Source organism: Natrix helvetica (assembly GCF_964273705.1).
Source record: "Natrix helvetica genome assembly, chromosome: 2".
NCBI lineage: Eukaryota > Metazoa > Chordata > Lepidosauria > Squamata > Natricidae > Natrix > Natrix helvetica.
In genome coordinates this window covers 158,460,964-158,475,753 of record NC_138552.1, presented here as the reverse complement: position 1 = coordinate 158,475,753, position 14,790 = coordinate 158,460,964, and positions in this window count along the sequence as shown.

The following is a 14,790-nucleotide window of genomic DNA, read 5'->3' as shown; positions in this document are numbered from 1 at the left end:
TCATGGGGCTCTCTAGAGCCTTCAAATCCCTCTTCCTAATTATTTTTTAACATTGATTGCCTCTATTAAATTTTATAGGTGGGACTTATGTTTTTAATATTTCAATATTGAAAATGAAATATTTTTAATATTTCATTTGCAGAGCTCATAGTCTCACTGGGCAGGAGAAGGGCAGTTCTTAAATACGATAAATAAACTAATAATTAGGATGAGTTCTATTCACATGATTCACTGAACTGCACTGGCCATTAGTCATGGTTAAGAGCCATAGGGATGAAGGACCCAGTAGATAATAATTAGTGAACATTGTAGCTTTACGATCCCTCTTTAACACATGTCCCTCTTTAGCACTGGAGAAGATTCAGGGTGTCCTTCAGAGGTGGGTTGCTTGTTTGGCCTGGATCAGGCAAACTGGTAGTAGCAGTGGTGGGAGGCTCCGCCCACCCACCTAGATGCTTCTGCGCATGTGCGCGAGCATGCATCCACGAGCAAACCAGTAGTAAAAATAATAGAAACCCACCACTGGTGTCCTTCACCCCTTTTTCAATTCACCAGGTGGATAGCCCAAAGTAGTGGGGGAGGAGAGAGAGCCCTCCCTTTCCTACTGTTTTTGGCTGTGACAGATAGAGACAATGTGTACTGTGGAGGGTATGCTGTTCCCTGCACCATACATCTGCACCCATAACAAAAACCCATTTGTTTACATCGTCATTTGTGCACCAAAAGATAATGCCTCCTATGTACAAACCGCCCCCCTGAATACTTTGAAGCAGAAATATTTCCGAACTTTATATGTATTTTTAAAATATTTTTTTTCATTTTTTATAAATGTATCAAATCAATGCTTAAACAGTGTGACATTTGGGTGTTATACATTCTAATACAAGTAAAACTAATAAAGTTAATAATAATTGTTACATTAAAAAGGGACTGATGTCATGACAGCACAATGTGTGATCTTGGTGCTCCGAGATAGCAGTTGATATTTCTGCTGCTGGATGCTCCATTTGGACCTAAAACATCCCACAGAGATGGTGATAGAGAAGGGCACCTCCTGCTGATCTCAGGGACACCGCAAAGTCCCTGAAAGATCCAGGAATAGCCTTTTTTTTCCAGTGACAGAAATACAGCTAATGAAGCTGCTGAAATTGGGACAGCTCTGGAACAGGAAGAAAGCGAAAAGAGAAAGTGTGTCGAATTGGTGAGGAAATTTTATTATTAGAAAAAGAGACTACCCCCCCCCCCCAAATTAAGTTAAATTAAAATTGAAGATAGAAGACTGGAAGCAGCGAAATTAATCTACATTAAACTTAGTGTGTTATCTTGTTTCTATTTTTTTTCCATGGATGGAATTTTTGCAAAGGCTCCCTATTTTTTAAACTGAATGGATTAATTCTTTCTTCTTCTTTTTTCACTTTTGCTTACACCTATGGATTAAAATTTTCCTTCTATTTTTATAATGCTTGATTGAATTGATTGGATTGTTTTTGATCTCCATTTTTTTTCTTTCTTAAGCTTGGAATATAAAGATAATAAAAAGGATTATAAAGAGGGTTGTAACAACAGGAGGAAAAGCAGTTACACTGCCACTTAGAGGGTGGAGGCTGAATACATTGTTTTCTTCTTCTTTCTCTTTGATCACTTGAGATTCAGGGTTCTTTCAGTTTGTTTTTTATTTTTATTATTTATTTATTATTCATATTTATAGACCGCCCCCTCTCCCGAAAGGGACTCGGGGCGGTGTACAGTCACTAAAATACGTTATAAAATACATACAAAACAGTTAAATAATTAAATACGTAGGTGGAGGAGGTTGCAAGACTGTACATAGAATAATAAATATTAAATATAGTATATAGTGTATTAAAAACTTTTTAAAACCCCAAACCCAATTAAAATGAATAAATCCCCGGGAGGTAGAACTAAGAAAGTGCCAGGCCAGCTGATTGAAATAGGTGAGTCTTTAACTTTTGCCGGAAGGAACGGAGGTCGGTGGTAGTTCGAATGTCAGGGGGGAGGTCATTCCAGAGGGTTGGGCCCATCACAGAGAAGGATCTACTCCTAGGTGTCGCCCGCCGGCATTGACTAGCAGACGGCACCAGGAGGAGCCCCTCTCTGTGTGAGCGGATAGGTCGCACAGAGTTTACCGAGAGTGATAGTAGGAAGAGCACAAGTTGTTTATACAGGTGCTTTTGGGGAGTTCTATCACTAACTATTGGAGGGAAGACAACATTTTGACTTGAAAGATATTAAATGAACCTGTTTGAAGTTTATTAAAATAGCCTTGAATCCTATAGTGGCAATGCCTGCAAAATTGGAACAATGGTGCAGCAGGAAAAAGAAACTTTAACATTGCAAATGATTATGTTTGAAATTCAAAATCTATTAGTTGTGACAGAGAGAACTGAAAAGAGTTTGGAGAATATGGAATGCAAAACAGAAAAAATTGATAGAAAAACTGAGGATGTTTAGCAAATGAAGAATGTGGAGGACAGAGTTCAAAAAATAGAAGAAAAAAATGAGCAAAGAGATAAGAAAACTGTGGATACTGACAACAAAGTGAGAGTGGTTGGTAATGGCAAGAGCGGAATATGGAAAGGGGAGATAGATGGATTGGAACTCTACCCCAGACTTCAAAGCACAGAAGAAAAAAAGAGAGAAAAATTGATGGAGATAAGGAGAGAAATCTTGACAGAAGCACCAGTGATAACCAAAGATAAGCTGATGGAAAGAGCAGATGCTGGGTTCTGAGTTTTTATGAGATACGAAAGGAATAACATGTTGCGAAAAGAGGTTCACACAAGTTTTATTAAGAAAGTAACTAGAATATTAATGCTACAAATAGCAAGAGTTATAAGACTGCACTATTACTGGAAAGATACAGGTTGATGCAATGAAAATGTATAATAAAAACTAAGCTAAATTTAGTTTACTAGTAATATGTATAAAATGAAGTGACAATAGCTATAGTTAAATAATGATGAATAATGATAACAATACATATAGATATATTAGTTTGATAATATGAAATTTTATATAAACAACACATGGAAAATATAAGAGGAGGTTTAAAAGCTTTATCTAGAATATGTTATAAAGATGTATTGTGATTGGATGATTTTAGTATGATTTAATAGAATGTTATCATATAATCCTATTCTAGATTTTGAATATTATATATAAAAGGATGTAAAAACAATTATTGTCAAATTAAGGTTGAGATATAATAATCGTGATATACATGAATATATGTGAATTTAAAATATGCGATTTGATATGAAAAGCAGATGATGACTATGGAAGAGATGCATGGAAATACTGACACACTTTCTACAATTTGTAATGGGATGGGTTTTTTTATTTTTTATGTTTGTCTTTGTTCAAAAATAAATAAAAATTGTTTTTTTAAAATTATTACATTAAATCAACTTATGTATTTCTATTAATAATACACATTAATATTATATTGAAATCTATTATTGTTCAATTGTTCCATATTTTCTCTTATTATTACTTCCATTTTATTATATAAAAATATATGCACTAATATTCCCTCTTCTCTTATTTTTGTCACTTATTCTACTTTTAATCATGTCACCCTTTATTTAAAAACTCTTCCTTTCTTTCCTATCTAACTTCTAATCACATCACCTATCAAGAAAAAAAAATAAGCCAAGAGAGAGAGAGAGAAAAGGAGAAGCAAATCATAATAGCAATAAAAAAGAACATTAATCCCTCCACTTTATGTGTATTAAGAATCCAAATCCAATTTTAATATAGTTCCTTCCAGATCCCAGTTTTGAGATAAAATCATTTCTTAGAAGGATTATATGGATTATTTGCAATGTTGATATTGTTTTTAAAAATCTATTTAGAGCTAGAGGATTAAATGTTTATTCCTGATAGACTTTTACAAATAGAGCAAAATGATATTCGTCAGTTGTGATCAGCCTGTTTAAGGATTGTTTTATCTCAACTACAAATATCAACATTCTGGTTTGAGAAGGCTTACAGTATATAAATCAATTTGAAAACCAGGATAGCTAGAATACCTTCCTCCAGTTGGTTTGCCCTCAATGTTCGTACTATCTTCTTTTGGCAGTACTTTTCTCCAGAGCTACAAGAAACATCAAAGAGACAAAGGTGAACAATGGAATATATTGCTTGTGTGGGTACCTGTATCAGGAGTGGGGATAGAAGGGCACTCCAGAAAGAAAGAAAAAACTTTCTTCAGAACTACTGTCTTTGGGAGAGGCTCTGAACCCCTGTAGGCTAATGGGAAACAGGTGCAAAAAGATATGTTTCCCTGCATTAATAACACACCCCCACATTGCATTTCAAATAGACTGGGCCATTTGTAATGACTAATCTTAAATTGCTATGTGGTTGGTGGCTTAATATGTCTTAAATGAATGTTGTATAATAGCACAAGTGTTTTTCCATTAAAATACAGAACAAGAGGAGACAAAATAACTCAGTGAAAAACACCAGGAGGAGATGGCTAAGAAAAATGCAATGATAAGAGGTGCAAGCAATTCACTTCCCTTACAATCCTGTTTTAAGCTTCATTTTTTGTTTGCTTATTTGTATTCTATGATTACTGAATGTTTCTTGTAGAAGAACTACAAATAATAACAGATCAAGAAATAAACAAGGAAGATTAAGAAAGCACTGGAAATAACAAAGCAGCAAATAATGCTATAGCTTACATCATGCCAAACCAATTTTATATCATTCTTTGGAAAAGTGACCAGTGAAATGCTGTGCACATAGTATACTTAGATTTCAATAAAGCATTTGACAAAGTAGACCAGAACCTCCTTCTTGGTAAGCTAGAAAAATGTGGGATAGACAACATCATCATCAGTTGGATTTGTAACTGGCTGATAAACTGTACTCAATGAGTAGTCCTTAATGCTTCTACATCTACATCTACAGGGAGGGAAGTAAGCAGTGTGGTACTAGAAGGTTCTGTTTTAGGCCTGTTACTCTTCAATATCTTCATACATGACTTATATGAGGAAATAGAAGAGGAAATTTTCAAATGACACTAAGCTGGGAGGGATAGGAAGCACCCCAGAGGACAAACTTGGGATCCAAAAGGATTTTGAGAGATTTGAACAATGAACCCTATTCAATAAAATGAAATTCAATATGGAGAAAAGCAAGGTTTTACACTTAAGCAGGAAAAACCAAGGGAACAGATAAAAATTAGGCAAAACCTGGCACAAAAACAATAACTTTGAGAGGGACCTTGGAGTCCTAGTGAACAATCACTGAAATATGAGCCAGCAATGTGTTGCAGTAGCCAAAAAAGCTAATACAGTCCTTTTTTGTCTAAATACAGGTAAAGAATCAAAACCATGTGAAGTATTAATACCACTTTATACAACCTTAGTAAGACTACACCTGGAATATTGCATCAAGGTTTGGTCGCCACATTACAAAAAAGACTTTGGAAAAAGTGCAGAGAAGAGTAACTAAGATGATTAAAGGTCTAGAGACTAAAACATGTGACGAAGGATTGAAGGAATTGGGTTTGGCTAGTCTAGAGAAAAGAAGGACTAAGGGTGACATGATAGCATCATTCCAGTATTTGATGGGCTGCCACAAAGAAGAGGGGGTGGGGGAGGTCAACTTATTTTCCAAAGTCAAGACAACAGAAGGCAAGACAAGAAACAGTGTATGGAAACTAATCAATGAGAGAAGCAACCTGGAATTAAGGAGAAACTTCCTAACAGTGAGGACAATTAACCAGTGGAACAGCTTGCCTCCAGAAGTTGTGGGAGCTTCATCACTGGGGGGGTTTTCAGAAGAGACTGGACAGCCACTTGTCTGAAATAGTATAGGGTATTCTGCTTGAGCAAGGAGTTGGCCAAGAAGACCTCCAAAGTCCCTTCCAGATGTATTCTGATTTATTGATAGGAGATCTTATATTCATCGGTACATTTATATTCACTTATGTCCACTCTAACTAAGCATCTTAGATCTACTAAAGAATTTGTTTGTGTAGATCATCTTGGATTCAGTTCATATCACTGATTCACTTCAAGTGATTGATCCAGTCACTCTGGAGAACCAATTCAGTTATCTGATTCAACTTTCCAGTTAGATTCAGAAATCTGGCTGATGCAGCAAACTGAGACTCCAAGTCAAAGATGCAGAGACAATCTTTCACTTAACACTAAAGTAAAATAAATTCTACATCATGGCACTTGATATATCAATATTTCCAGTGTACAATGTAATGTTTCCATTGTTATTAACTTGCTATTCATCCAGCCTGAGTTTATAACATGGAGAGTTTAGTATCAAGCAAACAGTAAAGAACATAAGCTCTCAGTCAGATCTGGGTTACAGGAGGCAAACTTATTGCAGGGAACTTTTTATGTCATGAAGCAACACAAGACCTTTAATACAACATTGTTTCAAGCCTCTACTGAGGCGAGCTGTCCCCAGTCTGTTCTACGGTTTCTCAGATGAACCCAGATGCTGCTTCTCAGTGCATCTCCTCCTCTGTCATTTGCCCATCTGTTGTGATCTTCTCTGATGCTGACAGGGTTTCAGGTGAAGTGAGGTGAGGGAGCCTAATGGCTAAGATCAGAAGTTTGCTGTGTTTGCTGTGTGGAAGAACTGGTTTCTAGCTCTGACTTGTTTGCAGCTCCTTGTCCATCTCTTATTCAGCTGACAAAGGTTCATAGGACCACTATCAGGTGGTATTACCCTGTTTGAATTCCAAAGTTACTTAATCAGGTGGCTCAAACCAGTTTTGGTCTCCAGCTGGGTGCTCTTCAACATCTTCATAAATAACCTAGATGGGGGTGGGTTTGAAGGGGCATTCATCAAATTTGCTGGTGGCACAAATGGAGGGGGGATCAATAACACTTTAGAAGATAAACTCAAGATTATTGATAGAGTTGAGCAATGGGTGGAATCCAACAAGATGTGGTGAGAAAAGCAAGATCCTGCACTCAGATAGGAAAATGCAGACACAGAGGTACAGAGTAGGCAGTAACTAGCACAACAGTGGTACCTATGAGAGGGGTCTATGGTGTCCTGGTGAAGTACATATGAGCCAGCAATGTGCTGCAGCTGCCAAAAAAAAAGCCAATGCAGTCCTAGGCTGCCTCAACAGAAGGAGAGGATGAGCATCCACTTCTGGTCACCATGATACAAAAAAGAAGTTGAGGCCCTAGACAGAGTGCAGAGGAGAGAAACAAAGAGGATAAGGAGTCTGGAGTCTAAATTGTATGCTGAGCAGCTAAGGGAACTAGCTATGTTTAGCCTAATGATGAGAAGCAATGGATGGGGGCTCATCACATGGAGACCCAACCTAGACATAAGGAGGAATTTCCTGATAGTGAGAACTACTAAGTAATGGAATAATTTGCCTTCCAAAGTTCTAGTTACTTTATCATTGGAGGTTTTTTGGAAAAGATTGGACAGTCAAAATGGTATGGCCTTGAGCAGGGGCTTGTGCCCCCCAAGGTCTCTTCCAACCCCATGTTTTTAAAGAACTTTTATAACCTACTTCTGACTTGGGCAATAAATGTCAACAGTAAATCAAATCTAGTGAACTTTTATGGATTACTTCATTCTATAGAATGTCCTAATATGGACCTTAGTCTGCTTGACAATCGTACATTATTTTATTAAAATTATATTTGCATCCTTCTCTAACCCAAACAAAGTGCACCCAAAGAAGCTTCTAAATGGTGATTCGCAATTGTCATGCATAAGCAATCAGAATAACTTGTGAACAGTCTGAAACAGAAGCTTTATTGATAGTCAACTATGTTACAAGAATCTCATCAGACTGTCCATATAGGTAGCCCTCGAGTTAGGAATGTAACGGAGCCTGCCCATTCCATTTGTAACCAGAAAATTCATGGGAGTGAATCTTGTACCTTGAAGGGGATCACTCCCTCCTTTCACCCATGCATTCGCTAATCGAATGAGACTCTCGTTTAGTGCACATAAGGTATTTCAGGGTGGGGAAGGCCATGATGGGGCAGGCCACCTGCCTAAGACCACCCAAGGCCTCCCCTGACCCACTGAAAAACCTCAAGCTCCCGACAATTGATTCTCCCCCACCCAACCTGTTGTACTGTGTGACTGACCATGCGAAGTTCCATCAAGCAGTCTCCTCTCCAGCCTCTCAGCCACGTGCATCCCTCTGCAGTTTCTGCAGTTTCATTTAGGCCTGCACAGGTCTCACCTGCACATTGCAGACTGCCCCTCTGAATCTCCATTTTGGCTGGCAAAGTGCAGGATGAATGTTGCAGAACCTGTGTGGTTGTTCATAAGGGCCATGGTGCTGCAAGATTTGTAGTTTTGGGGTTTGTTTGTAAATGCTAAGGGGCACTTATCATGTAACTTTGAACGTTTGCTAAGGGAATGCTCATAACCCATGGGTTACCTGATTTCCTTGGGAATGGTCAGATACGTCTGCAGGAATTTTAGAGTAGATCAGGCCTGTGCTGCTTCTATAGCGCAAGCTGATCCCACTCTTAACACCTCCAGTCAGTCTAGCTGGAGATTCCATCACACTGTTTGGCTAATTCACAAATGTGACATCCATTCCAGTTACTATCTCAAAAATATACACATCTCTGGAATTTAATCAGCTCCCCCTCCTCCCTAAAAAAAAAAATTCTGCAAGCTTTCAGATTATTCATGTAAATGTTCTTTGCCATTATTAGTCTTCTGCATGGGAAAGCAGATTTTTTTTTTTACATCCAGAGATTTGTGAACCTCAAATCTTGAACTGTCTCGCCAATTCCTTTCCATGTCTTTTCAAATGTCAGGAAGTCATGCAGCTGAATTTTCACTGATGAGCACTTGAACCTAAGTAATATCAACCCACTCTATAATATAATCACTCATCCATAATTGCTGCAGTTTAGATGGCCTACAGGACTGGCAATGCTGGAGGAACGTTCTTTTCAAACCCTGAACCACTCTGCCAAGTGTTTAGTTGAAGCAATCAATTCCAAGGTGCAAACAACAGCTCCTTGGAAAATGATGTTGACGGCCCCAAACAGATTAACCCTGCCTAAGGTAACAGAAAATCCTAAATGTTTTCCGATATTCTACACTAAACAAGCCATGACGGAACGGGAATATTTGCATTATATGTAAAAGAAACCTTTGGGGAAGAAAACTGAAGCTTAAAAATAGCTGCCTGAAAATTCAATGTGTTGTATAGGGAGAATCTTTTTATTATTTTTTTTACATAGAAATGCCTTTAAAATACCTGCAGTATGCTAATTCAAATGCTTTTTTTTTTTTAAATATCGGGTTATGTCCATTCAAATGGATTTATTTTCTGCTAGTTTGCCTGCTTGTCGAGCATTCTACAGTTGATTCCCATTAATATAATCAGGGATTTAATTATGTAAATTCCTTACACATCATAGTATCCTCCTCAGCAGAATGTGCAATTAGCTTCTAATGAAAGATCTATTTGACACTAATCAAGGATTTACATTATCAAGTGCAATGGGAAGAGAGAGAATTGTTTAGAGCTATCGTATTTCTTGCCCAGCCAATAGCCATTCAGATTTAGGATTAGCATTGCCAGGTTAGATAGCAACACTGTTTCTCCAATGCTTATTTTAAGCAGTGCGGTCTTGAGAATTGGTAATCATGGTGTAACTTAACTTGATAAACAGAAACTGCAGCCAAAGAAATTTGCCCGAGTAAACAAAGACTGAGAAGACCAGTGATGGCATCTGAGTTAAATCCTTGACCATTGAAATCCTGCCATTAAGGGGCAAAATTGTATTTATTTATTTTATTAATCCAAATTTGTATCCAAGGAATTCTGGGTAATAAACAAAATAAAAGCAGAGAAATTCAAACAAATAGCCAACAAAAATGCACCAGAGCTCAATATAAAAAACTCAAAACTTAAACATGTGCCAGAGTCCCAAACTAATCCCCCAATCCAGAGCTGGTATTCAGCCAGTTCGGACCGGTTCGCCCAAACTGGTAGCGCTGAACTGTGGGTGGGCCTGCCCATCTACCCCGGCTCCAAAATGTTCTATGTAGCCTCATTTTCAATGCTGCACACATGTGTGCATACCATGCACACGAGCAAAGTGCATGCATGGAAAGCCACATGCAGGCATGGAAGGTGCATGTGTGATGCGAGTGTACATTCATACACACTTACAGATGCGAACCGGTGGTAAACCTAAGTGAATCCCACCACTGCCCCAATCCCAAAAGTGGGGGAAGAGCCAGGTCTTTTTGACCTTGTGAATGACCAATAGAGTATGAATTGTCCATATTTCAGGAAGGAGGGCATTCCTTAAGGTAGGTGTCATAACAGAGAAGGTACTCTTTTGGTGCCCCATCTAATGATATTGTTTCATCATGCCCACTTTGAAAAATATGTTGGGGTTACCAAAAACCTCTGGAGAAAAGTGATTCCACAAGTAACCCAATTGCATGCCATGTTTGGCTTTAAATGTGAACAACCAGTTCTTGAGATTGTAGCCTACTGGGAGTCAATGTATTCTGGAACGACTGAAGTTTCCAAGTGTTCTTCAAAGACAGCCCCATTTACGTGTGTGTAGTGGTACAATCCAGAGGTGAGCAAAGGCTTGAGTGACCAACAACAGTGCCTCCTGATCCAGGAATGGGTGCAACTAATGCTCAAGATGTAGTTGAGTGAAAGTTCTCCTGGCCATGGCTGCCACCATCAATTTGAGCAGGAACTGTGGCTGCAAGATAATGCCCAGATTGCACATCGACCCCGAGTGGGGGAGTGTAACTCCATTCAGGGTTAATTATGGCAAATCATTAGATCTGGGGGACCTTAAAACCCACAGCAATTCGGTCTTTACAGAATTGAGCAAAAGGTGGTTCTTTCCTATCCAGACCTGCTCAACCTCTAACCACTGGGAAAACACCTTGGCCAGCCGGGGACAAACATTTATAACAATATACCAACAATGTATCAGCAAACTGATCACGAGTCTTGTAGTGGTCCTAGGCAGGAATACACACACTGTGAAAGTTGCAGAGCATTTGATAGCAATACATTTATAGAGAAGCTTGTCTTGTCTGGAGAGAGAGAGCATCAGGCTGTCGGTGCAAACAGAAGTAAAGTGCCTTAGTGTGCAGGATGGCTTACTAGAGGCTGAGAAAAAAGCATATTCCAAATAGACAGACCATAACACAATGCCACGCAATAACTTGAAAAGTACCAAGGGATGAGAAGTCAAAACAAAGCAAGCACAAGAACAGGACTTCATGATGCACAAAACCAGATACAAAAATTGCTTCCAGCAATGGACAGCAGTCCCTGTGGGGTTTAACTCCTCTCTCTCTGCTTAACAGGCTTTGCTCAGTATCGTGCTACTTACTCAGGCACCTTGCTTGGGGTGCAAGATTCCCAGGCTGAGAGAATTTGTCCAGCTTCTTGGAGCTTAGTTCTGAGGCCATTACACTGTAACGGGTAGGATGCAGGGGTGGGCTGCAGGGGGTTCGCAGGGGTTTGGGAAAACCTCTAGCTAAGATTCTGTGCAGTTCGGAGAACCCCCTAATCCCACTCCTGGATGGTCTCACCCACCCTGCCCCTCCCCTCCCAGGAATTCTCACGCAGCCCATTTTAGATGCAGGTAAGTGCAGGGCATGCACGGAGGCTCAGGGAGGGTGAAAAATGGGCCTACTGGAGGTTCAGGAAGGGTGGAAACGGCCCTGTTTCCAGCCTCCAGAGGGCCTCTGAAGCCCAGGGAGGCTGTTTTCACCCTCCCAGAGACTCGAGAAAAGCCTCCAGAGCCCAGGGAGGATAAAAAGCCCCTCCCAACTGTAGTGCAGGAGGCTGACTAGGTCACACCCACCATGGCCACACATACCCAGCAACCGGGCAGAGAACCCTTTGCTAAAAAGTTTGAAGCCCACCCCTAGTAGGATGTAATAGGTAAAATGCCGGATTAGGATTGGGAAGTTCCAGGCTCAAATCTATAGTCAGGCATGGAAATTCACAAGGTGAGTTTAAATAGTTCAGAATCCATCAACCAAAATTAGCTCACTGGATTATTGTGAGGTTCCTGCAATCCTAGGAAGGAGCATGATGTACTGTACGTCAGCTAGTGCTCCTGGAAAAAGAAGACAATATAAAACGAAAAATGAACTAAGACAGTGTGGTGTAGTGGTTAGTCTTTAACTGGGAATAGGGAATCTCAAATTCTAATCTTTACTCAGTCACCAAAGGACATTGGGTGATTGAAGATCAGCCACTTCCTTTAAGTCCAACCTATATCAAAGAATTGTGGTTGTGGGAATAAATAAGAGGAGGGAACACTGTACACTTTCTTGGAAATTATCCTGATGAGTAAGTGGACAGCTTGATTTTGGATCTGACTGATTTCTAATATAAGTAGACAATCAGAGCTCTTGCTAATCAGGACTCTCTTCTCATTCATCAATCCTGACATCTTTCTGGCTTTCTGAGAAACTCTGAAAATTAAGCAAGTTAAAAAATCCCTAGACCAACTATGGCATAAGACCAGAAGTAAATGCAACCAAGCACCAGTATGAATCCAGAATTGCAACCCATAGTAGCAATAGTAAAAATAGTAAAGCATCACTTTTTGTTACATTTTGTATCGGCAGATTCTTAGTCAGTAGCCATGTTCTGGGTAATCCAAGTCTTTTGGGGAAAAGAAAGGAAGATAAAGTTCCCGAAGACCTTCTGCATGGTTTCACAGATTTCTTTGCCACTGAACTTTATTGCATTCATCTAATTCTGATATTGATTGGGGAAATATTTGTGAAATTGTGAAGTAGAGCAACATTTAAGATTGTTACCTGGGATTATGTGAGTTTATGGGACCTCATGTGAGTTGAGGATTTAGGATAGAGTATCATTGTCTCATATGTATTGCATCCATGCCATGTCTGGCCTCTTGGAGCAACTACCCTGGCTATGTGAATTTTGATTGAGGAGGTAGTGAATGCTTCTCTGAGAGAAACTGTAATGTCCCCCACTTCAACCTCTTTTCATAGATAAACCACAACCTAATCTTATTTTACTAAACACAAGTATGGTATTCAGCTTGATTATTTTATAAACTGGAGCAAATCAGATTTGATGCTATTGGGTCTCAGTAATAATTCTGCTCTGTGTAGGGATTGGACATTTAGAGTAGAGTAGAGTAGAATAGAATAGAATAGAGTAGAACAGAACAGAACAGAATAGAATAGAATAGAATTTCCAAGTGTGATTGGACACACAAGGAATTTGTCTTTGGTGCATATGCTCTCAGTGTACTTAAAAACACATTCATCAAGAATCATAAGACTTAGTGATAGTCATAGGATACTAAACAAGCAATCAAAATACTAGTAAATTAAATAAAACAATATAAATCATAAAGATACAAGCAACAAGGTTATAGTCATAACTGGGAGGCAATAGGTAATAGGAAAGATGAGAATAATAATAGTAATACAGTCTTAGTAAATAATTTGACAGTGTTATGCAGATTAGTTGTTTAGCAGAGTGATGGCATTCGGGAAAAAATGTCCTTATGTCTAGTTGTTCTGGTGTGCAGTGCCCTATAGCATTGTTCTGAGCGTAGAAGTTGAAACAATTTATGTCCAGGATGTGAGGCAGTGGTGGGTTTGAATTTTTTTTAGAACCTATTCTGTAGGTGTGCCCTGTTTTCTGGGAGTGGCTTGGTGGTCATGTGACTGAGTGGGAGTGGCTTGCCAATCATGTGACTAGGTGGGAGTAGCTTGGCAGTCATGTGACTGAGTGGAAGTGGCTTGGCAGTCATGTGACCGGTGAGAGTAGCTTGGCACTCATGAGACTGGGTGGGAGTGGCTAAGTTGATGTCACTGAATTCTTTGCCCCAAAGAATGACTTACAAAAAGAATATATAAAAAAAGGAAATTTATTACTTTGTGCACTTACTACTTAAATAAGAATAAAATAAGTACACAAAACAATAAAACAGCTACTTACAGAAGAAAGATGACTGTCCTTGCCAGTTTTCAACATTACTGACCACCTTACACACACTCTTTCAGCCCCTCTGCCTCTTTCCTCGTCCTGGATTCACTCCAACATTTCAAAAGTCACAGCCTGTGCACATGTACATACTCTTCCAGCCCTACGACCTCTTTCCTCTTCCTGGATTCACTCCAATGTTTCAAAACTCACAGCCTGTGCACATGCACACACACTTCTAGCCCCTCTACCTCTTTCCTCTTCCTGGATTCACTCAGATGTTTTTTAAACCCAAACACTCTTCCATCCCCTCTGCCTCTTTCCTCTTTCTGGATTCCCTCCACCATTTCAAAATTCACAGCCTGTGCACATGCACACACTCTTCTATTCCCTCTGTCTCTTTCCTCTTCCTGGATTCACTCCAACATTTCAAAACTCACAGCCTGTGCACATGCACACACACTTTTATTCCCTCTACCTCTTTCCTATTCCTGGGTTCACTCCAATGTTTCAAAACTCACAGCCTGTGCACACACATATACTCTTCCAGCCCCTCTGCCTCTTTCCTCTTCCTGGATTCCCTTCAACATTTCAAAACTCACAGACTGTGCACATGCACACACTCTTCCAGCCCCTCTACCTCTTTCCTATTCCTGAGTTCACTCCAATGTTTCAAAACTCACAGCCTGTGCACACGCACATACTTTTTCAGACTCTCTGCCTCTTTCCTCCTCCTGGATTCCTTCCAACATTTCAAAACTCACAGCCTGTGCACATGCACACACTCTTCTTGCCCCTCTGCCTCTTTCCTCTTCCTGGATTCA